The sequence below is a fragment of the Myxocyprinus asiaticus genome, unplaced genomic scaffold (assembly GCF_019703515.2).
Source record: "Myxocyprinus asiaticus isolate MX2 ecotype Aquarium Trade unplaced genomic scaffold, UBuf_Myxa_2 HiC_scaffold_60, whole genome shotgun sequence".
Classification (NCBI taxonomy): Eukaryota; Metazoa; Chordata; class Actinopteri; order Cypriniformes; family Catostomidae; genus Myxocyprinus; species Myxocyprinus asiaticus.
This window is the reverse complement of record NW_026249810.1, coordinates 51,228-76,299: the sequence shown is the minus strand read 5'-3', so window position 1 is coordinate 76,299 and position 25,072 is coordinate 51,228. Positions and strand designations below refer to the sequence as shown.

The following is a 25,072-nucleotide window of genomic DNA, read 5'->3' as shown; positions in this document are numbered from 1 at the left end:
TTGTGCACAGTCCTTCCCTCAACTGACCACTAAGAGCCCACCCAAGAGCGGGAAAGGGACACAAACACAGCTGTTAGTACAATAAAATAAAACTAAAATAAATACATCCCAAAGGGGGTATATTGTAAGGGTACCCCAGGTTAGGTTTAGGAGCTGATGTGGGTATTGCTCTAAAGGTTATTAAGGTTAGGTTTAGGGGCTGGTAGGGTAATCAAGGTTAGGTTTAGGGGCTAGTGTGGGTATTACTCTAAGGGTAATTAAGGTTAGGGGTTAGGTGTGGGTTAGGGTTAGGATATAGGGATGAAAAGGCTAGGGTTAGGTTAGGGTTAGGATATAGGGATGAAAACCACCATGCTCATGCCGGATTGCCATAACTTTCGCCAGCAAGGTGATAGAGGCATGAGAGCAAGCCCTACCCCCCATTTAGGGTTAGGGTTAGGATATAGGGTTAGGGTTAGGTTAGGTGGGTTAGGATATAGGGATGAAAACCACCATGCTCATGCCGGATTGCCATAACTTTCGCCAGCAAGGTGATAGAGGCATGAGAGCAAGCCCTACCCCCCATTTTCGAGGGTGCTCTTTCCAGTGGTGCCACCGCCGAGTCTCTATGAGGTCAGCAAGTGCCTCAACCCGATTGGCCCTCCTGCAAAGTGCCGTTTACATTTTAGAGACTCGGTGGCCACAACACACTACAAAGGCACTGCTGGGATTTGAACCCATGACCTCCTGTTTACTAAACAGGCACTTTAACCAACTGAGCCGCAGCACCTTCTGCTGCAAAGTCTCCATGGGAGGTCATCAGATCAATGAATAGGCCATGCTATTGAGAGCATGAAAGTGTTTGTTTGAGAAAAGAGTTTTGGTGGTCAGATAGACTTGTTCGTTGGCCAAGTGAGCTTAGCAAAATGACTAAGGCAGTGACTCTGTTGGGACTTGAACCCACAACCTTTGAATGGCCACATTTTGAAATGTTAGAAGCCCAATGCGCTATCCATTGCGCCACAGAGCCCACATTGTGTGCATTGTTGTGTGTGGGATAGGAAAATGTAAAATCCAAGGCCTGGGTCCAATAAAGGGCCCAGGCCGGGTTGTGCACAGTCCTTCCCTCAACTGACCACTAAGAACCCACCCAAGAGCGGGAAAGGGACAGAAACACAGCTCTTAGTAAAATAAAATAAAATAAAATAAATACATCCCAAAGGGGGTATTATTGTAAGGGTACCCCAGGTTAGGTTTAGGAGCTGATGTGGGTATTGCTCTAAGGGTAATTAAGGTTAGGTTTAGGGCTAGTGTGGATATTACTCTAAGGGTAATTAAGGTTAGGGTTAGGGGTTGGTGTGGATGTGGTTGTAGAAAATAGAAATATATGATCATTTGGAAAATGTAAAACTCCAAGGCCTGGGTCCTCATGTCGGATTGCCATAGGTTAGGGTTAGGTTAGTTAGGGTTAGGATTATAGGGATGAAAGGGTTAGGGTTAGTTAGGATAGGGTTAGGGAATTGTAATATCCTAAGCGTAGGGTTAGGTTAGGGTAGGTAGGGTTAGGGGTTAGGATATAGGGATGAAAACCACCATGCTCAGGGTTAGGGGGTTAGGGTTAGGTTAGGATATAGGGATGAAAAGGTTAGGTTAGGGTTAGGGTTAGGTTAGGGTTAGGATATAGGGATGAAAACCACCATGCTCATGCCGGATTGCCATAACTTTTGCCAGCAAGGTGATAGAGGCATGAGAGCAAGCCCTACCCCCCCATTTTCGAGGGTGCTCTTTCCAGTGGTGCCACCGCCGAGTCTCTATGAGGTCAGCAAGTGCCTCAACCCGATTGGCCCTCCTACAAAGTGCCGTTTACATCTTAGAGACTCGGTGGCCACAACACACTACAAAGGCACTGCTGGGATTTGAACCCATGACCTCCTGTTTACTAGACAGGCACTTTAACCAACTAAGCCACAGCACCTTCTGCTGCAAAGTCTCCATGGGAGGTCATCAGATCAATGAATAGGCCATGCTATTGAGAGCATGAAAGTGTTTGTTTGAGAAAAGAGTTTTGGTGGTCAGATAGACTTGTTCGTTGGCCAAGTGAGCTTAGCAAAATGACTAAGGCAGTGACTCTGTTGGGACTTGAACCCACAACCTTTGAATGGCCACATTTTGCAATTTAGAAGTCCAATGCGCTATCCATTGCGCCATAGAGCCCATAGTGATGCACCATGTTGTGCTGGATTGCCACAACTTTAGACATCAAGGTCATAGAGGTCATGAAAGCAGCCCTACCCCGGATTGTCAAGAGTGCCTTTCCACTAGCTGCTACCACTAAGTACTCTACGAGGTAAGGGTTAGGATATAGGGATGAAAACCACCATGCTCATTCCAGATTGCCATAAGTTAGGCTAGGTAGGTGATAGAGGCACATTAGCAAGCCCTACCCCAGGTTGTTGAGGATGCTCATGCCGGTAGTGCCACCACCAGGGCTCATGAGGTCAGGTTAGGTGCTAGCGATTGGACACTACCTACTAAGTGCCGTACATTTAGGCTCAGTGGTTACAGGATAGTGTGATGAGGCACTGCTAGGGATTTGAACCCAGGATCTCCTGTGTATTAGGCAAGCATTTTAAGCCAACTAAGCCACAGCACCTGTTGCTGCAAAGTCTCCATGCGAGGTCATCAGATCACTGAGTAGGCCATGCTATTGAGAACACGAATGTGTTTACAAACAGAGCTTTTAGTTAGAGGTTAGGATATAGGGATGAAAACCACCATGGGCTCATGCCGGATTGGGTTAGGTTAGGAGTTAGGGTTAGGAAATAGGGATGAGGTTAGGGTTAGGTTAGGTAAGGTTAGATAGGTTAGGGTTAGGATATAGGGATGAGGCTAGGGTTAGGATAGGTTAGGGTTAGGGTATAGGGATGAAAACCACCATGTTAGGGTTAGGAGGTATAGGGATTAGGGTTAGGTTAGGGTATAGGGATGAAAACCACCATGCTCATGCCGGAGTGCCATAACTTTTGCCAGCAAGGTGATAGAGGCATGAAAGCAAGCCCTTTTGAGAGTTAGGGTTAGGTTTAGGTTATAGGGATGAAAACCACCATGCTCATGCCGGATTGCCATAACTTTTGCCAGCAAGGTGATAGAGGCATGAGAGCAAGCCCTACCCCCCATTTTCGAGGGTGCTCTTTCCAGTGGTGCCACCGCCAAGTCTCTATGAGGTCAGCAAGTGCCTCAACCCGATTGGCCCTCCTGCAAAGTGCCGTTTACATTTTAGAGACTTGGTGGCCACAACACACTACAAAGGCACTGCTGGGATTTGAACCCATGACCTCCTGTTTACTAAACAGGCACTTTAACCAACTGAGCCACAGCACCTTCTGCTGCAAAGTCTCCATGGGAGGTCATCAGATCAATGAATAGGCCATGCTATTGTGAGCATGAAAGTGTTTGTTTGAGAAAAGAGTTTTGGTGGTCAGATAGACTTGTTCGTTGGCCAAGTGAGCTTAGCAAAATGACTAAGGCAGTGACTCTGTTGGGACTTGAACCCACAACCTTTGAATGGCCACATTTTGCAATTTAGAAGTCCAATGCGCTATCCATTGCGCTACAGAGCTCACGTTGGGCATGTTAGGTGTGGGATAGAACACTCATGTGGATTGCACAACTGCCTGAGGTCCAAGGTAAAGGAGCCCACGCCGGATTGTCACAGTCCTTCCCTAATGACCACTAAGACCCACGTAAGGGTTAGGATATAGGGACGAAAACACAGCTCTTCAGTAAACTCCAGAATAAAATAGGATAAATACATCCCAAGGGAGTATCTTTTGTAAGGGATACCACCATGTTAGGTTTAGGCCAGCTGACCTATGGGTAGTGCTCTAAGAGGTAATGAAGGTTAGGTCTTAGGGACTAGGCTGCCGATACTACTCAAAGGCGTAAGTTAGGGCTAGGGTTAGGGTTAGGATATAGGGATGAAAACCACCATGCTCATGCCGGATTGCATAACTTTTGCCAGGAAGGTGATAGAGGCACGAAAGCAAGCCCTACCCACCCATTTCAAGGGTGCTCTATCCAGTGGTGCCACCCCAGTCCTAGAGTCCATCTCAACTGAGGCCATCTAAGTGCCCTTACACCATTAGAGCTGTGGAAAGGGATGCAAACACATGCCTGTTGGTACAATCAAATGATAGAGACATAAGCAAGCCTACAACACATCTTCAAAGGCTGGGTATATGGGTGTCAGTAGGGTTACTGCCAGGTTAGGTATATAGGGATGAAAACCACCATGCTCATGCCGGATTGCCATAACGTTTGCCAGGATAGGTGATAGAGGCACGATAGCAGTACCCACGCGTTTTCAAGGGTGCTCTATCCAGTGGTGCCACCGCCAAGTCTCTATGAGGTCAGCAAGTGCCCCAACCCGATTGGCCCTCCTGCAAAGTGCCGTTTACATGTTAGGGTTAGGTTAGGGTTAGGTTAGGATATAGGGATGAAAACCACCATGCTCATGCCGGATTGCCATAACTTTTGCCAGGAAGGTGATAGAGGCATAAAAGCAAGCCCTACCCACCCATTTCAAGGTTGCCTTTCCAGTGGTCCACCGCCAAGTCTCTATGAGGTCAGGTGCCCCAACCCGATTAGGGTTAGGGTTAGGTAGGTTAGGATATAGGGATGAAAACCACCATGCTCATGCCGGATTGCCATAACTTTTGCCAGCAAGGTGATAGAGGCATGAGAGCAAGCCCTACCCCCCCCATTTTCGAGGGTGCTCTTTCCAGTGGTGCCACCGCCGAGTCTCTATGAGGTCAGCAAGTGCCTCAACCCGATTGGCCCTCCTGCAAAGTGCCGTTTACATTTTAGAGACTCGGTGGCCACAACACACTACAAAGGCACTGCTGGGATTTGAACCCATGACCTCCTGTTTACTAAACAGGCACTTTAACCAACTGAGCCACAGCACCTTCTGCTGCAAAGTCTCCATGGGAGGTCATCAGATCAATGAACAGGCCATGCTTTTGTGAGCATGAAAGTGTTTGTTTGAGAAAAGTGTTTTGGTGGTCAGATAGACTTGTTCGATGGCCAAGTGTGCTTAGCAAAATGACTAAGGCAGTGACTCTGTTGGAACTTGAACCCACAGCCTTTGAATGGCCACATTTTGAAATGTTAGAAGCCCAATGCGCTACCCATTGCGCCACAGAGCCCACATTGTGTGCATTGTTGTGTGTGGGATAGGAAAATGTAAAATCCAAGGCCTGGGTCCAATAAAGGGCCCAGGCCGGGTTGTGCACAGTCCTTCCCTCAACTGACCACTAAGAACCCACCCAAGAGCGGGAAAGGGACAGAAACACAGCTCTTAGTAAAATAAAATAAAATAAAATAAATACATCCCAAAGGGGGTATTATTGTAAGGGTACCCCAGGTTAGGTTTAGGAGCTGATGTGGGTATTGCTCTAAGGGTAATTAAGGTTAGGTTTAGGGGCTAGTGTGGATATTACTCTAAGGGTAATTAAGGCTAGGGTTAGGGGTTGGTGTGGATGTGGTTGTAGAAAATAGAAATATATGATCATTTGGAAAATGTAAAACTCCAAGGCCTGGGTCCAATAAAGGGCCCAGGCCTGGTTGTGCACAGTCCTTCCCTCAACTGACCACTAAGAGCCCACCCAAGAGCGGGAAAGGGACACAAACACAGCTGTTAGTACAATAAAATAAAATAAAATAAATACATCCCAAAGGGGGTATATTGTAAGGTACCCCAGGTTAGGTTTAGGAGCTGATGTGGGTATTGCTCTAAAGGTTATTAAGGTTAGGTTTAGGGGCTGGTAGGGTAATCAAGGTTAGGTTTAGGGGCTAGTGTGGGTATTACTCTAAGGGTAATTAAGGTTAGGGGTTGGTGTGGGTTAGGGTTAGGATATAGGGATGAAAAGGCTAGGGTTAGGTTAGGGTTAGGATATAGGGATGAAAACCACCATGCTCATGCCGGATTGCCATAACTTTCGCCAGCAAGGTGATAGAGGCATGAGAGCAAGCCCTACCCCCCATTTAGGGTTAGGGTTAGAGATATAGGGTTAGGGTTAGGTTAGGATAGTAGGGTTAGGATATAGGGATGAAAACCACCATGCTCATGCCGGATTGCCATAACTTTTGCCAGCAAGGTGATAGAGGCATGAGAGCAAGCCCTACCCCCCATTTTCGAGGGTGCTCTTTCCAGTGGTGCCACCGCCGAGTCTCTATGAGGTCAGCAAGTGCCTCAACCCGATTGGCCCTCCTACAAAGTGCCGTTTACATCTTAGAGACTTGGTGGCCACAACACACTACAAAGGCACTGCTGGGATTTGAACCCATGACCTCCTGTTTACTAGACAGGCACTTTAACCAACTGAGCCACAGCACCTTCTGCTGCAAAGTCTCCATGGGAGGTCATCAGATCAATGAATAGGCCATGCTATTGAGAGCATGAAAGTGTTTGTTTGAGAAAAGAGTTTTGGTGGTCAGATAGACTTGTTCGTTGGCCAAGTGAGCTTAGCAAAATGACTAAGGCAGTGACTCTGTTGGGACTTGAACCCACAACCTTTGAATGGCCACATTTTGCAATGTTAGAAGTCCAATGCGCTATCCATTGCGCCACAGAGCCCACATTGTGTGCATTGTTGTGTGTGGGATAGGAAAATGTAAAATCCAAGGTCTGGGTCCAATAAAGGGCCCAGGCCGGGTTGTGCACAGTCCTTCCCTCAACTGACCACTAAGAACCCACCCAAGAGCGGGAAGGGACAGAAACACAGCTCTTAGTAAAATAAAATAAAATAAAATAAATACATCCCAAAGGGGTATTATTGTAAGGTACCCCAGGTTAGGTTTAGGAGCTGATGTGGGTATTGCTCTAAGGGTAATTAAGGTTAGGTTTAGGGGCTAGTGTGGATATTACTCTAAGGGTAATTAAGGCTAGGGTTAGGGGTTAGGTGTGGATGTGGTTGTAGAAAATAGAAATATATGATCATTTGGAAAATGTAAAACTCCAAGGCCTGGGTCCAATAAAGGGCCCAGGCCTGATTGTCACAGTCACTTCCCTCAACTGACCACTAAGAGCCCACCCAAGAGCGGGATAGAGGACACAAACACAGCTGTTAGTACAACCAAATAAAACAAAATAAACACATCCCAAAGGGGTATATTGCAAGGGTACTCCAGGTTAGGTCTAGGAGCTGATGTGGGTATTGCTCTAAAGGTTATTAAGGTCTAGGTTTAGGGGCTGGTAGGGTAATCAAGGTTAGGTTTAGGGGCTAGTGTAGGGTATTACTCTAAGGGTAATTAAGGTTAGGGGTTAGTGTGGGTTAGGGTTAGGCTATAGGGATGAAAAGGCTAGGGTTAGGTTAGGGTTAGGATATAGGGATGAAAACCACCATGCTCATGCCGGATTGCCATAACTTTTGCCAGGAAGGTGATAGAGGCATGAAAGCAAGCCCTACCCCCCATTTAGGGTTAGGGTTAGGATATAGGGTTAGGGTTAGGTTAGGGTGGGTTAGGATATAGGGATGAAAACCACCATGCTCATGCCGGATTGCCATAACTTTCGCCAGCAAGGTGATAGAGGCATGAGAGCAAGCCCTACCCCCCATTTTCGAGGGTGCTCTTTCCAGTGGTGCCACCGCCGAGTCTCTATGAGGTCAGCAAGTGCCTCAACCCGATTGGCCCTCCTGCAAAGTGCCATTTACATTTTAGAGACTTGGTGGCCACAACACACTACAAAGGCACTGCTGGGATTTGAACCCATGACCTCCTGTTTACTAAACAGGCACTTTAACCAACTGAGCCGCAGCACCTTCTGCTGCAAAGTCTCCATGGGAGGTCATCAGATCAATGAACAGGCCATGCTATTGTGAGCATGAAAGTGTTTGTTTGAGAAAAGAGTTTTGGTGGTCAGATAGACTTGTTCGTTGGCCAAGTGAGCTTAGCAAAATGACTAAGGCAGTGACTCTGTTGGGACTTGAACCCACAACCTTTGAATGGCCACATTTTGAATGTTAGAAGCCCAATGCGCTACCCATTGCGCCACAGAGCCCACATTGTGTGCATTGTTGTGTGTGGGATAGGAAAATGTAAAATCCAAGGCCTGGGTCCAATAAAGGGCCCAGGCCGGGTTGTGCACAGTCCTTCCCTCAACTGACCACTAAGAACCCACCCAAGAGCGGGAAAGGGACAGAAACACAGCTCTTAGTAAAATAAAATAAAATAAAATAAATACATCCCAAAGGGGGTATTATTGTAAGGGTACCCCAGGTTAGGTTTAGGAGCTGATGTGGGTATTGCTCTAAGGGTAATTAAGGTTAGGTTTAGGGGCTAGTGTGGATATTACTCTAAGGGTAATTAAGGCTAGGGTTAGGGGTTGGTGTGGATGTGGTTGTAGAAAATAGAAATATATGATCATTTGGAAAATGTAAAACTCCAAGGCCTGGGTCCAATAAAGGGCCCAGGCCTGGTTGTGCACAGTCCTTCCCTCAACTGACCACTAAGAGCCCACCCAAGAGCGGGAAAGGGACACAAACACAGCTGTTAGTACAATAAAATAAAATAAAATAAATACATCCCAAAGGGGGTATATTGTAAGGGTACCCCAGGTTAGGTTTAGGAGCTGATGTGGGTATTGCTCTAAAGGTTATTAAGGTTAGGTTTAGGGGCTGGTAGGGTAATCAAGGTTAGGTTTAGGGGCTAGTGTGGGTATTACTCTAAGGGTAATTAAGGTTAGGGGTTGGTGTGGGTTAGGGTTAGGATATAGGGATGAAAAGGCTAGGGTTAGGTTAGGGTTAGGATATAGGGATGAAAACCACCATGCTCATGCCGGATTGCCATAACTTTCGCCAGCAAGGTGATAGAGGCATGAGAGCAAGCCCTACCCCCCATTTAGGGTTAGGGTTAGGATATAGGGTTAGGGTTAGGTTAGGGTGGGTTAGGATATAGGGATGAAAACCACCATGCTCATGCCGGATTGCCATAACTTTCGCCAGCAAGGTGATAGAGGCATGAGAGCAAGCCCTACCCCCATTTAGGGTTAGGGTTAGGATATAGGGTTAGGGTTAGGTTAGGTTAGGGTTAGGATATAGGGATGAAAACCACCACGCTCATGCCGGATTGCCATAACTTTTGCCAGCAAGGTGATAGAGGCACGAAAGCAAGCCCTACCCCCCATTTTCAAGGGAGCTCTTTCCAGTGGTGCCACCGCCGAGTCTCTATGAGGTCAGCAAGTGCCTCAACCCGATTAGCCCTCTTACAAAGTGCCGTTTACATCTTAGAGACTAGGTGGCCGCAACACACTACAAAGGCACTGCTGGGATTGGAACCCAGGATCTCCTGTTTACTAGGCAGGCACTTTAACCAACTAAGTCACAGCACCTTCTGCTGCAAAATTTTCATGGGAGGGTGACTAAGAAGAGCAAAACATCCAGACGAGAGGTCATCAGATCAAGGAATAGGCCATGCTATTGAGAGCATGAAAGTGTTTGTTTGAGAAAAGAGTTTTGGTGGTCAGATAGACTTGTTTGTTGGCCAAGTGTGATTAGCAAAATGACTAAGGCAGTGACTCTGGTGGGACTTGAACCCACAACCTTTGAATAGCCACATTTTTCAATCTAGAAGTCCAATGCACTATCCATTGTGCCACAGAGCCCACATTATGCACCTTGTTGTGTCTCCAACACTCTGAGGTTACACTCTCTGTGGTAAGGAAATCAACTTCACAAGAATTGAACGCACTTTCAAAAGATGTCAGGACCTCTTGTCCTCAGGAGGGGCCAGATAGCACAGTCACTGCCAGATAAGCACTGCTAAGATTTGAAACCAGGATCTCCTGTTTATAAGAAAGGTACCTTAGGGTTAGGTTTAGGATATAGGGATGAAAACCACCATGCTCATGCCAGATTGGGGTTAGGGTTAGGTTAGTTAGGGTTAGGTTAGGTTAGGGTGAGGGTATAAGGATGAAAACCACCATGCTCATGCCGGATTGCCATAACTTTTGCCAGGAAGGTGATAGAGGTTAGGGTTAGGTTAGGGTTAGGATATAGGGATGAAAACCACCATGCTCATGCCGGATTGCCATAACTTTTGCCAGGAAGGTGATAGAGGCACGAAAGCAAGCCCTACCCACCCATTTTCGAGGGTGCTCTTTCCAGTGGTGCCACCACCAATTCTCTATGAGGTCAGCAAGTGCCTCAACCTGATTAGCCCTCCTACAAAGTGCCGTTTACATCTTAGAGACTTGGTGGCCACAACACACTACAAAGGCACTGCTGGGATTTGAACCCAGGATCTCCTGTTTACTAGACAGGCACTTTAACCAACTAAGCCACAGCACCTTCTGTTGCAAAGGCTCCATGGGCGGTCATTAGATCAATGAACAGGTCATGCTATTCAGAGCATGAAAGTGTTTGTTTGAGAAAAGAGTTTTGTTGGTCAGATAGGCTTGTTTGTTGGCCAAGTGTGCCTAGCATATTGACTAAAGCAGTGACACTGGTGAGATTTGAACCCACAACCTTTGAATGTCCACATTTTGCAATCTAGAAGTCCAATGCGCTAGGGTTAGGGTTAGGTTAGGGATATAGGGATGAAAACCACCATGGTTAGGGTTAGGATATAGGGATGAAAACCACCATGCTCATGCCGGATTGCCATAACTTTTGCCAGGAAGGTGATAGAGGCATGAAAGCAAGCCCTACTCCCCCATTTTCAAGGGTTAGGTTAGGTTAGGATATAGGGATGAAAACCACCATGCTCATGCCGGATTGCCATAACTTTCGCCAGCAAGGTGATAGAGGCATGAGAGCAAGCCCTACCCCCCATTTTCGAGGGTGCTCTTTCCAGTGGTGCCACCGCCGAGTCTCTATGAGGTCAGCAAGTGCCTCAACCCGATTGGCCCTCCTGCAAAGTGCCATTTACATTTTAGAGACTTGGTGGCCACAACACACTACAAAGGCACTGCTGGGATTTGAACCCATGACCTCCTGTTTACTAAACAGGCACTTTAACCAACTGAGCCGCAGCACCTTCTGCTGCAAAGTCTCCATGGGAGGTCATCAGATCAATGAACAGGCCATGCTATTGTGAGCATGAAAGTGTTTGTTTGAGAAAAGAGTTTTGGTGGTCAGATAGACTTGTTCGTTGGCCAAGTGAGCTTAGCAAAATGACTAAGGCAGTGACTCTGTTGGGACTTGAACCCACAACCTTTGAATGGCCACATTTTGAATGTTAGAAGCCCAATGCGCTACCCATTGCGCCACAGAGCCCACATTGTGTGCATTGTTGTGTGTGGGATAGGAAAATGTAAAATCCAAGGCCTGGGTCCAATAAAGGGCCCAGGCCGGGTTGTGCACAGTCCTTCCCTCAACTGACCACTAAGAACCCACCCAAGAGCGGGAAAGGGACAGAAACACAGCTCTTAGTAAAATAAAATAAAATAAAATAAATACATCCCAAAGGGGGTATTATTGTAAGGGTACCCCAGGTTAGGTTTAGGAGCTGATGTGGGTATTGCTCTAAGGGTAATTAAGGTTAGGTTTAGGGGCTAGTGTGGATATTACTCTAAGGGTAATTAAGGCTAGGGTTAGGGGTTGGTGTGGATGTGGTTGTAGAAAATAGAAATATATGATCATTTGGAAAATGTAAAACTCCAAGGCCTGGGTCCAATAAAGGGCCCAGGCCTGGTTGTGCACAGTCCTTCCCTCAACTGACCACTAAGAGCCCACCCAAGAGCGGGAAAGGGACACAAACACAGCTGTTAGTACAATAAAATAAAATAAAATAAATACATCCCAAAGGGGGTATATTGTAAGGGTACCCCAGGTTAGGTTTAGGAGCTGATGTGGGTATTGCTCTAAAGGTTATTAAGGTTAGGTTTAGGGGCTGGTAGGGTAATCAAGGTTAGGTTTAGGGGCTAGTGTGGGTATTACTCTAAGGGTAATTAAGGTTAGGGGTTGGTGTGGGTTAGGGTTAGGATATAGGGATGAAAAGGCTAGGGTTAGGTTAGGGTTAGGATATAGGGATGAAAACCACCATGCTCATGCCGGATTGCCATAACTTTCGCCAGCAAGGTGATAGAGGCATGAGAGCAAGCCCTACCCCCCATTTAGGGTTAGGGTTAGGATATAGGGTTAGGGTTAGGTTAGGGTGGGTTAGGATATAGGGATGAAAACCACCATGCTCATGCCGGATTGCCATAACTTTCGCCAGCAAGGTGATAGAGGCATGAGAGCAAGCCCTACCCCCCATTTTCGAGGGTGCTCTTTCCAGTGGTGCCACCGCCGAGTCTCTATGAGGTCAGCAAGTGCCTCAACCCGATTGGCCCTCCTGCAAAGTGCCATTTACATTTTAGAGACTTGGTGGCCACAACACACTACAAAGGCACTGCTGGGATTTGAACCCATGACCTCCTGTTTACTAAACAGGCACTTTAACCAACTGAGCCGCAGCACCTTCTGCTGCAAAGTCTCCATGGGAGGTCATCAGATCAATGAACAGGCCATGCTATTGTGAGCATGAAAGTGTTTGTTTGAGAAAAGAGTTTTGGTGGTCAGATAGACTTGTTCGTTGGCCAAGTGAGCTTAGCAAAATGACTAAGGCAGTGACTCTGTTGGGACTTGAACCCACAACCTTTGAATGGCCACATTTTGAATGTTAGAAGCCCAATGCGCTACCCATTGCGCCACAGAGCCCACATTGTGTGCATTGTTGTGTGTGGGATAGGAAAATGTAAAATCCAAGGCCTGGGTCCAATAAAGGGCCCAGGCCGGGTTGTGCACAGTCCTTCCCTCAACTGACCACTAAGAACCCACCCAAGAGCGGGAAAGGGACAGAAACACAGCTCTTAGTAAAATAAAATAAAATAAAATAAATACATCCCAAAGGGGGTATTATTGTAAGGGTACCCCAGGTTAGGTTTAGGAGCTGATGTGGGTATTGCTCTAAGGGTAATTAAGGTTAGGTTTAGGGGCTAGTGTGGATATTACTCTAAGGGTAATTAAGGCTAGGGTTAGGGGTTGGTGTGGATGTGGTTGTAGAAAATAGAAATATATGATCATTTGGAAAATGTAAAACTCCAAGGCCTGGGTCCAATAAAGGGCCCAGGCCTGGTTGTGCACAGTCCTTCCCTCAACTGACCACTAAGAGCCCACCCAAGAGCGGGAAAGGGACACAAACACAGCTGTTAGTACAATAAAATAAAATAAAATAAATACATCCCAAAGGGGGTATATTGTAAGGGTACCCCAGGTTAGGTTTAGGAGCTGATGTGGGTATTGCTCTAAAGGTTATTAAGGTTAGGTTTAGGGGCTGGTAGGGTAATCAAGGTTAGGTTTAGGGGCTAGTGTGGGTATTACTCTAAGGGTAATTAAGGTTAGGGGTTGGTGTGGGTTAGGGTTAGGATATAGGGATGAAAAGGCTAGGGTTAGGTTAGGGTTAGGATATAGGGATGAAAACCACCATGCTCATGCCGGATTGCCATAACTTTCGCCAGCAAGGTGATAGAGGCATGAGAGCAAGCCCTACCCCCCATTTAGGGTTAGGGTTAGGATATAGGGTTAGGGTTAGGGTGGGTTAGGATATAGGGATGAAAACCACCATGCTCATGCCGGATTGCCATAACTTTCGCCAGCAAGGTGATAGAGGCATGAGAGCAAGCCCTACCCCCCATTTTCGAGGGTGCTCTTTCCAGTGGTGCCACCGCCGAGTCTCTATGAGGTCAGCAAGTGCCTCAACCCGATTGGCCCTCCTGCAAAGTGCCATTTACATTTTAGAGACTTGGTGGCCACAACACACTACAAAGGCACTGCTGGGATTTGAACCCATGACCTCCTGTTTACTAAACAGGCACTTTAACCAACTGAGCCGCAGCACCTTCTGCTGCAAAGTCTCCATGGGAGGTCATCAGATCAATGAACAGGCCATGCTATTGTGAGCATGAAAGTGTTTGTTTGAGAAAAGAGTTTTGGTGGTCAGATAGACTTGTTCGTTGGCCAAGTGAGCTTAGCAAAATGACTAAGGCAGTGACTCTGTTGGGACTTGAACCCACAACCTTTGAATGGCCACATTTTGAATGTTAGAAGCCCAATGCGCTACCCATTGCGCCACAGAGCCCACATTGTGTGCATTGTTGTGTGTGGGATAGGAAAATGTAAAATCCAAGGCCTGGGTCCAATAAAGGGCCCAGGCCGGGTTGTGCACAGTCCTTCCCTCAACTGACCACTAAGAACCCACCCAAGAGCGGGAAAGGGACAGAAACACAGCTCTTAGTAAAATAAAATAAAATAAAATAAATACATCCCAAAGGGGGTATTATTGTAAGGGTACCCCAGGTTAGGTTTAGGAGCTGATGTGGGTATTGCTCTAAGGGTAATTAAGGTTAGGTTTAGGGGCTAGTGTGGATATTACTCTAAGGGTAATTAAGGCTAGGGTTAGGGGTTGGTGTGGATGTGGTTGTAGAAAATAGAAATATATGATCATTTGGAAAATGTAAAACTCCAAGGCCTGGGTCCAATAAAGGGCCCAGGCCTGGTTGTGCACAGTCCTTCCCTCAACTGACCACTAAGAGCCCACCCAAGAGCGGGAAAGGGACACAAACACAGCTGTTAGTACAATAAAATAAAATAAAATAAATACATCCCAAAGGGGGTATATTGTAAGGGTACCCCAGGTTAGGTTTAGGAGCTGATGTGGGTATTGCTCTAAAGGTTATTAAGGTTAGGTTTAGGGGCTGGTAGGGTAATCAAGGTTAGGTTTAGGGGCTAGTGTGGGTATTACTCTAAGGGTAATTAAGGTTAGGGGTTGGTGTGGGTTAGGGTTAGGATATAGGGATGAAAAGGCTAGGGTTAGGTTAGGGTTAGGATATAGGGATGAAAACCACCATGCTCATGCCGGATTGCCATAACTTTCGCCAGCAAGGTGATAGAGGCATGAGAGCAAGCCCTACCCCCCATTTAGGGTTAGGGTTAGGATATAGGGTTAGGGTTAGGTTAGGGTGGGTTAGGATATAGGGATGAAAACCACCATGCTCATGCCGGATTGCCATAACTTTCGCCAGCAAGGTGATAGAGGCATGAGAGCAAGCCCTACCCCCATTTAGGGTTAGGGTTAGGATATAGGGTTAGGGTTAGGTTAGGTTAGGGTTAGGATATAGGGATGAAAACCACCACGCTCATGCCGGATTGCCATAACTTTTGCCAGCAAGGTGATAGAGGCACGAAAGCAAGCCCTACCCCCCATTTTCAAGGGAGCTCTTTCCAGTGGTGCCACCGCCGAGTCTCTATGAGGTCAGCAAGTGCCTCAACCCGATTAGCCCTCTTACAAAGTGCCGTTTACATCTTAGAGACTAGGTGGCCGCAACACACTACAAAGGCACTGCTGGGATTGGAACCCAGGATCTCCTGTTTACTAGGCAGGCACTTTAACCAACTAAGTCACAGCACCTTCTGCTGCAAAATTTTCATGGGAGGGTGACTAAGAAGAGCAAAACATCCAGACGAGAGGTCATCAGATCAAGGAATAGGCCATGCTATTGAGAGCATGAAAGTGTTTGTTTGAGAAAAGAGTTTTGGTGGTCAGATAGACTTGTTTGTTGGCCAAGTGTGATTAGCAAAATGACTAAGGCAGTGACTCTGGTGGGACTTGAACCCACAACCTTTGAATAGCCACATTTTTCAATCTAGAAGTCCAATGCACTATCCATTGTGCCACAGAGCCCACATTATGCACCTTGTTGTGTCTCCAACACTCTGAGGTTACACTCTCTGTGGTAAGGAAATCAACTTCACAAGAATTGAATGCACTTTCAAAAGATGTCAGGACCTCTTGTCCTCAGGAGGGGCCAGATAGCACAGTCACTGCCAGATAAGCACTGCTAAGATTTGAAACCAGGATCTCCTGTTTATAAGAAAGGTACCTTAGGGTTAGGTTTAGGATATAGGGATGAAAACCACCATGCTCATGCCAGATTGGGGTTAGGGTTAGGTTAGTTAGGGTTAGGTTAGGTTAGGGTGAGGGTATAAGGATGAAAACCACCATGCTCATGCCGGATTGCCATAACTTTTGCCAGGAAGGTGATAGAGGTTAGGGTTAGGTTAGGGTTAGGATATAGGGATGAAAACCACCATGCTCATGCCGGATTGCCATAACTTTTGCCAGGAAGGTGATAGAGGCACGAAAGCAAGCCCTACCCACCCATTTTCGAGGGTGCTCTTTCCAGTGGTGCCACCACCAATTCTCTATGAGGTCAGCAAGTGCCTCAACCTGATTAGCCCTCCTACAAAGTGCCGTTTACATCTTAGAGACTTGGTGGCCACAACACACTACAAAGGCACTGCTGGGATTTGAACCCAGGATCTCCTGTTTACTAGACAGGCACTTTAACCAACTAAGCCACAGCACCTTCTGTTGCAAAGGCTCCATGGGCGGTCATTAGATCAATGAACAGGTCATGCTATTCAGAGCATGAAAGTGTTTGTTTGAGAAAAGAGTTTTGTTGGTCAGATAGGCTTGTTTGTTGGCCAAGTGTGCCTAGCATATTGACTAAAGCAGTGACACTGGTGAGATTTGAACCCACAACCTTTGAATGTCCACATTTTGCAATCTAGAAGTCCAATGCGCTAGGGTTAGGGTTAGGTTAGGGATATAGGGATGAAAACCACCATGGTTAGGGTTAGGATATAGGGATGAAAACCACCATGCTCATGCCGGATTGCCATAACTTTTGCCAGGAAGGTGATAGAGGCATGAAAGCAAGCCCTACTCCCCCATTTTCAAGGGTTAGGTTAGGTTAGGATATAGGGATGAAAACCACCATGCTCATGCCGGATTGCCATAACTTTCGCCAGCAAGGTGATAGAGGCATGAGAGCAAGCCCTACCCCCCATTTTCGAGGGTGCTCTTTCCAGTGGTGCCACCGCCGAGTCTCTATGAGGTCAGCAAGTGCCTCAACCCGATTGGCCCTCCTGCAAAGTGCCATTTACATTTTAGAGACTTGGTGGCCACAACACACTACAAAGGCACTGCTGGGATTTGAACCCATGACCTCCTGTTTACTAAACAGGCACTTTAACCAACTGAGCCGCAGCACCTTCTGCTGCAAAGTCTCCATGGGAGGTCATCAGATCAATGAACAGGCCATGCTATTGTGAGCATGAAAGTGTTTGTTTGAGAAAAGAGTTTTGGTGGTCAGATAGACTTGTTCGTTGGCCAAGTGAGCTTAGCAAAATGACTAAGGCAGTGACTCTGTTGGGACTTGAACCCACAACCTTTGAATGGCCACATTTTGAATGTTAGAAGCCCAATGCGCTACCCATTGCGCCACAGAGCCCACATTGTGTGCATTGTTGTGTGTGGGATAGGAAAATGTAAAATCCAAGGCCTGGGTCCAATAAAGGGCCCAGGCCGGGTTGTGCACAGTCCTTCCCTCAACTGACCACTAAGAACCCACCCAAGAGCGGGAAAGGGACAGAAACACAGCTCTTAGTAAAATAAAATAAAATAAAATAAATACATCCCAAAGGGGGTATTATTGTAAGGGTACCCCAGGTTAGGTTTAGGAGCTGATGTGGGTATTGCTCTAAGGGTAATTAAGGTTAGGTTTAGGGGCTAGTGTGGATATTACTCTAAGGGTAATTAAGGCTAGGGTTAGGGGTTGGTGTGGATGTGGTTGTAGAAAATAGAAATATATGATCATTTGGAAAATGTAAAACTCCAAGGCCTGGGTCCAATAAAGGGCCCAGGCCTGGTTGTGCACAGTCCTTCCCTCAACTGACCACTAAGAGCCCACCCAAGAGCGGGAAAGGGACACAAACACAGCTGTTAGTACAATAAAATAAAATAAAATAAATACATCCCAAAGGGGGTATATTGTAAGGGTACCCCAGGTTAGGTTTAGGAGCTGATGTGGGTATTGCTCTAAAGGTTATTAAGGTTAGGTTTAGGGGCTGGTAGGGTAATCAAGGTTAGGTTTAGGGGCTAGTGTGGGTATTACTCTAAGGGTAATTAAGGTTAGGGGTTGGTGTGGGTTAGGGTTAGGATATAGGGATGAAAAGGCTAGGGTTAGGTTAGGGTTAGGATATAGGGATGAAAACCACCATGCTCATGCCGGATTGCCATAACTTTCGCCAGCAAGGTGATAGAGGCATGAGAGCAAGCCCTACCCCCCATTTAGGGTTAGGGTTAGGATATAGGGTTAGGGTTAGGTTAGGGTGGGTTAGGATATAGGGATGAAAACCACCATGCTCATGCCGGATTGCCATAACTTTCGCCAGCAAGGTGATAGAGGCATGAGAGCAAGCCCTACCCCCCATTTTCGAGGGTGCTCTTTCCAGTGGTGCCACCGCCGAGTCTCTATGAGGTCAGCAAGTGCCTCAACCCGATTGGCCCTCCTGCAAAGTGCCATTTACATTTTAGAGACTTGGTGGCCACAACACACTACAAAGGCACTGCTGGGATTTGAACCCATGACCTCCTGTTTACTAAACAGGCACTTTAACCAACTGAGCCGCAGCACCTTCTGCTGCAAAGTCTCCATGGGAGGTCATCAGATCAATGAACAGGCCATGCTATTGTGAGCATGAAAGTGTTTGTTTGAGAAAAGAGTTTTGGTGGTCAGATAGACTTGTTCGTTGGCCAAGTGAGCTTAGCAAAATGACTAAGGCAGTGACTCTGTTGGGACTTGAACCCACAACCTTTGAATGGCCACATTTTGAATGTTAGAAGCCCAATGCGCTACCCATTGCGCCACAGAGCCCACATTGTGTGCATTGTTGTGTGTGGGATAGGAAAATGTAAAATCCAAGGCCTGGGTCCAATAAAGGGCCCAGGCCGGGTTGTGCACAGTCCTTCCCTCAACTGACCACTAAGAACCCACCCAAGAGCGGGAAAGGGACAGAAACACAGCTCTTAGTAAAATAAAATAAAATAAAATAAATACATCCCAAAGGGGGTATTATTGTAAGGGTACCCCAGGTTAGGTTTAGGAGCTGATGTGGGTATTGCTCTAAGGGTAATTAAGGTTAGGTTTAGGGGCTAGTGTGGATATTACTCTAAGGGTAATTAAGGCTAGGGTTAGGGGTTGGTGTGGATGTGGTTGTAGAAAATAGAAATATATGATCATTTGGAAAATGTAAAACTCCAAGGCCTGGGTCCAATAAAGGGCCCAGGCCTGGTTGTGCACAGTCCTTCCCTCAACTGACCACTAAGAGCCCACCCAAGAGCGGGAAAGGGACACAAACACAGCTGTTAGTACAATAAAATAAAATAAAATAAATACATCCCAAAGGGGGTATATTGTAAGGGTACCCCAGGTTAGGTTTAGGAGCTGATGTGGGTATTGCTCTAAAGGTTATTAAGGTTAGGTTTAGGGGCTGGTAGGGTAATCAAGGTTAGGTTTAGGGGCTAGTGTGGGTATTACTCTAAGGGTAATTAAGGTTAGGGGTTGGTGTGGGTTAGGGTTAGGATATAGGGATGAAAAGGCTAGGGTTAGGTTAGGGTTAGGATATAGGGATGAAAACCACCATGCTCATGCCGGATTGCCATAACTTTCGCCAGCAAGGTGATAGAGGCATGAGAGCAAGCCCTACCCCCCATTTAGGGTTAGGGTTAGGATATAGGGTTAGGGTTAGGTTAGGGTGGGTTAGGATATAGGGATGAAAACCACCATGCTCATGCCGGATTGCCATAACTTTCGCCAGCAAGGTGATAGAGGCATGAGAGCAAGCCCTACCCCCCATTTTCGAGGGTGCTCTTTCCAGTGGTGCCACCGCCGAGTCTCTATGAGGTCAGCAAGTGCCTCAACCCGATTGGCCCTCCTGCAAAGTGCCATTTACATTTTAGAGACTTGGTGGCCACAACACACTACAAAGGCACTGCTGGGATTTGAACCCATGACCTCCTGTTTACTAAACAGGCACTTTAACCAACTGAGCCGCAGCACCTTCTGCTGCAAAGTCTCCATGGGAGGTCATCAGATCAATGAACAGGCCATGCTATTGTGAGCATGAAAGTGTTTGTTTGAGAAAAGAGTTTTGGTGGTCAGATAGACTTGTTCGTTGGCCAAGTGAGCTTAGCAAAATGACTAAGGCAGTGACTCTGTTGGGACTTGAACCCACAACCTTTGAATGGCCACATTTTGAATGTTAGAAGCCCAATGCGCTACCCATTGCGCCACAGAGCCCACATTGTGTGCATTGTTGTGTGTGGGATAGGAAAATGTAAAATCCAAGGCCTGGGTCCAATAAAGGGCCCAGGCCGGGTTGTGCACAGTCCTTCCCTCAACTGACCACTAAGAACCCACCCAAGAGCGGGAAAGGGACAGAAACACAGCTCTTAGTAAAATAAAATAAAATAAAATAAATACATCCCAAAGGGGGTATTATTGTAAGGGTACCCCAGGTTAGGTTTAGGAGCTGATGTGGGTATTGCTCTAAGGGTAATTAAGGTTAGGTTTAGGGGCTAGTGTGGATATTACTCTAAGGGTAATTAAGGCTAGGGTTAGGGGTTGGTGTGGATGTGGTTGTAGAAAATAGAAATATATGATCATTTGGAAAATGTAAAACTCCAAGGCCTGGGTCCAATAAAGGGCCCAGGCCTGGTTGTGCACAGTCCTTCCCTCAACTGACCACTAAGAGCCCACCCAAGAGCGGGAAAGGGACACAAACACAGCTGTTAGTACAATAAAATAAAATAAAATAAATACATCCCAAAGGGGGTATATTGTAAGGGTACCCCAGGTTAGGTTTAGGAGCTGATGTGGGTATTGCTCTAAAGGTTATTAAGGTTAGGTTTAGGGGCTGGTAGGGTAATCAAGGTTAGGTTTAGGGGCTAGTGTGGGTATTACTCTAAGGGTAATTAAGGTTAGGGGTTGGTGTGGGTTAGGGTTAGGATATAGGGATGAAAAGGCTAGGGTTAGGTTAGGGTTAGGATATAGGGATGAAAACCACCATGCTCATGCCGGATTGCCATAACTTTCGCCAGCAAGGTGATAGAGGCATGAGAGCAAGCCCTACCCCCCATTTAGGGTTAGGGTTAGGATATAGGGTTAGGGTTAGGTTAGGGTGGGTTAGGATATAGGGATGAAAACCACCATGCTCATGCCGGATTGCCATAACTTTCGCCAGCAAGGTGATAGAGGCATGAGAGCAAGCCCTACCCCCCATTTTCGAGGGTGCTCTTTCCAGTGGTGCCACCGCCGAGTCTCTATGAGGTCAGCAAGTGCCTCAACCCGATTGGCCCTCCTGCAAAGTGCCATTTACATTTTAGAGACTTGGTGGCCACAACACACTACAAAGGCACTGCTGGGATTTGAACCCATGACCTCCTGTTTACTAAACAGGCACTTTAACCAACTGAGCCGCAGCACCTTCTGCTGCAAAGTCTCCATGGGAGGTCATCAGATCAATGAACAGGCCATGCTATTGTGAGCATGAAAGTGTTTGTTTGAGAAAAGAGTTTTGGTGGTCAGATAGACTTGTTCGTTGGCCAAGTGAGCTTAGCAAAATGACTAAGGCAGTGACTCTGTTGGGACTTGAACCCACAACCTTTGAATGGCCACATTTTGAATGTTAGAAGCCCAATGCGCTACCCATTGCGCCACAGAGCCCACATTGTGTGCATTGTTGTGTGTGGGATAGGAAAATGTAAAATCCAAGGCCTGGGTCCAATAAAGGGCCCAGGCCGGGTTGTGCACAGTCCTTCCCTCAACTGACCACTAAGAACCCACCCAAGAGCGGGAAAGGGACAGAAACACAGCTCTTAGTAAAATAAAATAAAATAAAATAAATACATCCCAAAGGGGGTATTATTGTAAGGGTACCCCAGGTTAGGTTTAGGAGCTGATGTGGGTATTGCTCTAAGGGTAATTAAGGTTAGGTTTAGGGGCTAGTGTGGATATTACTCTAAGGGTAATTAAGGCTAGGGTTAGGGGTTGGTGTGGATGTGGTTGTAGAAAATAGAAATATATGATCATTTGGAAAATGTAAAACTCCAAGGCCTGGGTCCAATAAAGGGCCCAGGCCTGGTTGTGCACAGTCCTTCCCTCAACTGACCACTAAGAGCCCACCCAAGAGCGGGAAAGGGACACAAACACAGCTGTTAGTACAATAAAATAAAATAAAATAAATACATCCCAAAGGGGGTATATTGTAAGGGTACCCCAGGTTAGGTTTAGGAGCTGATGTGGGTATTGCTCTAAAGGTTATTAAGGTTAGGTTTAGGGGCTGGTAGGGTAATCAAGGTTAGGTTTAGGGGCTAGTGTGGGTATTACTCTAAGGGTAATTAAGGTTAGGGGTTGGTGTGGGTTAGGGTTAGGATATAGGGATGAAAAGGCTAGGGTTAGGTTAGGGTTAGGATATAGGGATGAAAACCACCATGCTCATGCCGGATTGCCATAACTTTCGCCAGCAAGGTGATAGAGGCATGAGAGCAAGCCCTACCCCCCATTTAGGGTTAGGGTTAGGATATAGGGTTAGGGTTAGGTTAGGGTGGGTTAGGATATAGGGATGAAAACCACCATGCTCATGCCGGATTGCCATAACTTTCGCCAGCAAGGTGATAGAGGCATGAGAGCAAGCCCTACCCCCCATTTAGGGTTAGGGTTAGGATATAGGGTTAGGGTTAGGTTAGGTTAGGGTTAGGATATAGGGATGAAAACCACCACGCTCATGCCGGATTGCCATAACTTTTGCCAGCAAGGTGATAGAGGCACGAAAGCAAGCCCTACCCCCCCATTTTCAAGGGAGCTCTTTCCAGTGGTGCCACCGCCGAGTCTCTATGAGGTCAGCAAGTGCCTCAACCCGATTAGCCCTCTTACAAAGTGCCGTTTACATCTTAGAGACTAGGTGGCCGCAACACACTACAAAGGCACTGCTGGGATTGGAACCCAGGATCTCCTGTTTACTAGGCAGGCACTTTAACCAACTAAGTCACAGCACCTTCTGCTGCAAAATTTTCATGGGAGGGTGACTAAGAAGAGCAAAACATCCAGACGAGAGGTCATCAGATCAAGGAATAGGCCATGCTATTGAGAGCATGAAAGTGTTTGTTTGAGAAAAGAGTTTTGGTGGTCAGATAGACTTGTTTGTTGGCCAAGTGTGATTAGCAAAATGACTAAGGCAGTGACTCTGGTGGGACTTGAACCCACAACCTTTGAATAGCCACATTTTTCAATCTAGAAGTCCAATGCACTATCCATTGTGCCACAGAGCCCACATTATGCACCTTGTTGTGTCTCCAACACTCTGAGGTTACACTCTCTGTGGTAAGGAAATCAACTTCACAAGAATTGAACGCACTTTCAAAAGATGTCAGGACCTCTTGTCCTCAGGAGGGGCCAGATAGCACAGTCACTGCCAGATAAGCACTGCTAAGATTTGAAACCAGGATCTCCTGTTTATAAGAAAGGTACCTTAGGGTTAGGTTTAGGATATAGGGATGAAAACCACCATGCTCATGCCAGATTGGGGTTAGGGTTAGGTTAGTTAGGGTTAGGTTAGGTTAGGGTGAGGGTATAAGGATGAAAACCACCATGCTCATGCCGGATTGCCATAACTTTTGCCAGGAAGGTGATAGAGGTTAGGGTTAGGTTAGGGTTAGGATATAGGGATGAAAACCACCATGCTCATGCCGGATTGCCATAACTTTTGCCAGGAAGGTGATAGAGGCACGAAAGCAAGCCCTACCCACCCATTTTCGAGGGTGCTCTTTCCAGTGGTGCCACCACCAATTCTCTATGAGGTCAGCAAGTGCCTCAACCTGATTAGCCCTCCTACAAAGTGCCGTTTACATCTTAGAGACTTGGTGGCCACAACACACTACAAAGGCACTGCTGGGATTTGAACCCAGGATCTCCTGTTTACTAGACAGGCACTTTAACCAACTAAGCCACAGCACCTTCTGTTGCAAAGGCTCCATGGGCGGTCATTAGATCAATGAACAGGTCATGCTATTCAGAGCATGAAAGTGTTTGTTTGAGAAAAGAGTTTTGTTGGTCAGATAGGCTTGTTTGTTGGCCAAGTGTGCCTAGCATATTGACTAAAGCAGTGACACTGGTGAGATTTGAACCCACAACCTTTGAATGTCCACATTTTGCAATCTAGAAGTCCAATGCGCTAGGGTTAGGGTTAGGTTAGGGATATAGGGATGAAAACCACCATGGTTAGGGTTAGGATATAGGGATGAAAACCACCATGCTCATGCCGGATTGCCATAACTTTTGCCAGGAAGGTGATAGAGGCATGAAAGCAAGCCCTACTCCCCCATTTTCAAGGGTTAGGTTAGGTTAGGATATAGGGATGAAAACCACCATGCTCATGCCGGATTGCCATAACTTTCGCCAGCAAGGTGATAGAGGCATGAGAGCAAGCCCTACCCCCCATTTTCGAGGGTGCTCTTTCCAGTGGTGCCACCGCCGAGTCTCTATGAGGTCAGCAAGTGCCTCAACCCGATTGGCCCTCCTGCAAAGTGCCATTTACATTTTAGAGACTTGGTGGCCACAACACACTACAAAGGCACTGCTGGGATTTGAACCCATGACCTCCTGTTTACTAAACAGGCACTTTAACCAACTGAGCCGCAGCACCTTCTGCTGCAAAGTCTCCATGGGAGGTCATCAGATCAATGAACAGGCCATGCTATTGTGAGCATGAAAGTGTTTGTTTGAGAAAAGAGTTTTGGTGGTCAGATAGACTTGTTCGTTGGCCAAGTGAGCTTAGCAAAATGACTAAGGCAGTGACTCTGTTGGGACTTGAACCCACAACCTTTGAATGGCCACATTTTGAATGTTAGAAGCCCAATGCGCTACCCATTGCGCCACAGAGCCCACATTGTGTGCATTGTTGTGTGTGGGATAGGAAAATGTAAAATCCAAGGCCTGGGTCCAATAAAGGGCCCAGGCCGGGTTGTGCACAGTCCTTCCCTCAACTGACCACTAAGAACCCACCCAAGAGCGGGAAAGGGACAGAAACACAGCTCTTAGTAAAATAAAATAAAATAAAATAAATACATCCCAAAGGGGGTATTATTGTAAGGGTACCCCAGGTTAGGTTTAGGAGCTGATGTGGGTATTGCTCTAAGGGTAATTAAGGTT

At 46.7% G+C, this 25,072-nt stretch overlaps 9 non-coding genes across 9 annotated transcripts; all 9 read right to left on the bottom strand.

Moving 5' to 3' along the window:
• Positions 1-1,880: 1,880 nt before the first annotated feature.
• trnat-agu (transfer RNA threonine (anticodon AGU)) lies at positions 1,881-1,954 on the bottom strand. The gene has a single exon. It is a non-coding gene; the product is annotated as a tRNA-Thr (tRNA).
• A 4,348-nt stretch (positions 1,955-6,302) lies between these two features.
• Positions 6,303-6,376, bottom strand: trnat-agu (transfer RNA threonine (anticodon AGU)). The gene has a single exon. It is a non-coding gene; the product is annotated as a tRNA-Thr (tRNA).
• Positions 6,377-6,525: 149 nt separating this feature from the next.
• trnar-ucu (transfer RNA arginine (anticodon UCU)) lies at positions 6,526-6,616 on the bottom strand. Its single transcript is given in 2 exon segments — positions 6,526-6,561; positions 6,580-6,616. It is a non-coding gene; the product is annotated as a tRNA-Arg (tRNA).
• A 2,937-nt stretch (positions 6,617-9,553) lies between these two features.
• On the bottom strand, positions 9,554-9,643 carry trnar-ucu (transfer RNA arginine (anticodon UCU)). The gene is given in 2 exon segments: positions 9,554-9,589; positions 9,607-9,643. It is a non-coding gene; the product is annotated as a tRNA-Arg (tRNA).
• A 611-nt stretch (positions 9,644-10,254) lies between these two features.
• On the bottom strand, positions 10,255-10,328 carry trnat-agu (transfer RNA threonine (anticodon AGU)). The gene has a single exon. It is a non-coding gene; the product is annotated as a tRNA-Thr (tRNA).
• Positions 10,329-15,612: 5,284 nt separating this feature from the next.
• Positions 15,613-15,702, bottom strand: trnar-ucu (transfer RNA arginine (anticodon UCU)). Its single transcript is given in 2 exon segments — positions 15,613-15,648; positions 15,666-15,702. It is a non-coding gene; the product is annotated as a tRNA-Arg (tRNA).
• Positions 15,703-16,313: 611 nt separating this feature from the next.
• Positions 16,314-16,387, bottom strand: trnat-agu (transfer RNA threonine (anticodon AGU)). Its single transcript has one exon. It is a non-coding gene; the product is annotated as a tRNA-Thr (tRNA).
• Positions 16,388-23,103: 6,716 nt separating this feature from the next.
• trnar-ucu (transfer RNA arginine (anticodon UCU)) lies at positions 23,104-23,193 on the bottom strand. The gene is given in 2 exon segments: positions 23,104-23,139; positions 23,157-23,193. It is a non-coding gene; the product is annotated as a tRNA-Arg (tRNA).
• Positions 23,194-23,804: 611 nt separating this feature from the next.
• Positions 23,805-23,878, bottom strand: trnat-agu (transfer RNA threonine (anticodon AGU)). The gene has a single exon. It is a non-coding gene; the product is annotated as a tRNA-Thr (tRNA).
• Positions 23,879-25,072: the final 1,194 nt, after the last annotated feature.